The 1,892-nt window shown below is 44.6% G+C and overlaps 1 long non-coding RNA gene across 1 annotated transcript in view; it reads left to right on the top strand.

Moving 5' to 3' along the window:
- Positions 1–557, top strand: part of LOC121847392 — a 3,658-nt gene extending 3,101 nt beyond the window's left edge. Inside the window, exon 3 of the long non-coding RNA XR_006084251.1 lies at positions 1–557. This exon is cut by the window's left edge and continues 109 nt beyond it. This is a non-coding gene — a long non-coding RNA (uncharacterized LOC121847392).
- Positions 558–1,892: the final 1,335 nt, after the last annotated feature.

The following is a 1,892-nucleotide window of genomic DNA, read 5'->3' as shown; positions in this document are numbered from 1 at the left end:
CACCTACGGGAAAGTAGACACTTAGAAGGAGGACGAGAGAGAACGGGTGGAATGATTGAGGGATGAATGAAGAACGGATGGATGGATGGAGAACCATAGAGGGATAGAAGGATGAAGAGACTGGAAAATAGACACTTAGGAGGGAAGTGTTCTATGTTTAATTCTGTAAATATTGAGTTTGACAAAATAATGAAAACATTTTTAAAAGCTCAAGTGTTTTCCACACGTTTTCACACAACATGAAGGAATTTTATAGTAGCCTACTAGTTCTAGTTAGGAAGCGAGGAAGTCCATATTATGGTGCAAGAACACGTTCAGACCACTAGATGGCGCTACTCGTGTAGCTCAGCCATAACGCCTGAAATTCTGTCTCCCTCCAGCAGGTGGCGTTTTTTCATTGTGTCAATGAATAGTGGAATATTGTCAACAAAAGACATGAATGGTTTATTTGCTATGTGATGTTTATTTGATTGAATAGAAGTTTGGGTAATACTTAAGTTGTTATGAAATCTACTGATATAACTAGGGACAACGTGACATCCCGGCAACTTCGAGAATCATATCGGAGTTGTTTCGAGGTGGCTATGCATATTCATGGCATGAGGCTTACGAGTATAGCATCTCTCTGGGAAGATGAGATTCTCACGATGGCGTTCTCCATTTTTTGCTTGACCTCATGATTGTCACGGGGACTCGTCTGAAGGTGACCTGCCGAAAGATGAATGGAAGTGAACATCTACCTGCCGTTTGGAAAGAATTCGACCCCTTCACTTTTTCCGCATTTTGTTACGTTATTATTACAGACTTATTCTAAAATGGATTAAATACAACAACAAAAAAATCACACACAATAACGACATTTTTAGAAATGTATGCAAATGCATTGAAAATAAAAATGGAAATATCACATTTACGTAAGTATTCAGACCCGTTACTCAGTACTTTGTTGAAACACCTTTGGCGGTGATCAAGTCTTCTTGGGTATGACGCTACAAGCTTGGCACACCTGTATTTGCGGAGTTTCTCCCATTCTTCTCTGCAGATCTTCTCAAGCTCTGTCAGGTTGGATGGGGAGCGTCGCTGCACAGCTATTTTCAGGTCTCCAGAGATGTTCGATCGGGTTCAAGTCCTGGCTCTGACTAGGCCACTCAGAGAATTGTCCCAAAGCCACTCCTGCATTGTCTTGGCTGTGTGCTTAGGATCGTTGTCCTGTTGGAAGGTGAACCTTCGTCCCAGTCTGAGGTCCTGAGCGCTCTGGAGCAGGTTTTCATCCAGGATCTCTCTGTACCTTGCTCCGTTCATCTTTCCTCGATCCTGACTAGTCTCCCAGTCCCTGCCGCTGAAAAACATCCCCACAGCATGATGCTGCCACCACTGTGCTTCACCGTAGGGTTGGTGCCTGGTTTCTCCAGACGTGACGCTTGGCATTCAGGCAAAGAGTTCAATCTTGGTCTCATCAGACCAGAGAATCTTCTTTCTCGTTGTCTAAGAGTTCTTAAGGGGACTTTTTGCTAAATCCAAGCGGGCTGTCATGTGCCTTTTACTGAGGAGTGGCTTCCGCCTGGCCACTCTACTATAAAGGCCTAATTAGTTGAATGCTGCAGAGATGGTTGTCTTTCTGGAAGGTTCACCCATCTCCACATAGGAACTCTGGAGCTCTGTCAGAGTGACCATTGGGTTCTTGGTCACCTCACTGACCAAAGACTCTTCTCCCCGATTTCTCAGTTTGGCTGGGTGGCCAGCTCTAGGAAGAGTCTTGGTGGTTCCAAACTTCTTCCATTTAAGAATGATGGAGGCCATTGTGTTCTTGGGGACCTTCAATACTGCAGAAATGTTTTGGTACCTTTCCCAGATCTGTGCCTCGACCCAATACTGACCCGGAGCTCTACGAA

This window comes from Oncorhynchus tshawytscha, linkage group LG10 (genome assembly GCF_018296145.1).
Source record: "Oncorhynchus tshawytscha isolate Ot180627B linkage group LG10, Otsh_v2.0, whole genome shotgun sequence".
Lineage (NCBI taxonomy): Eukaryota > Metazoa > Chordata > Actinopteri > Salmoniformes > Salmonidae > Oncorhynchus > Oncorhynchus tshawytscha.
Note: the sequence above shows the minus strand (reverse complement) of the source record. Positions and strands in the feature narration are given on the sequence as shown.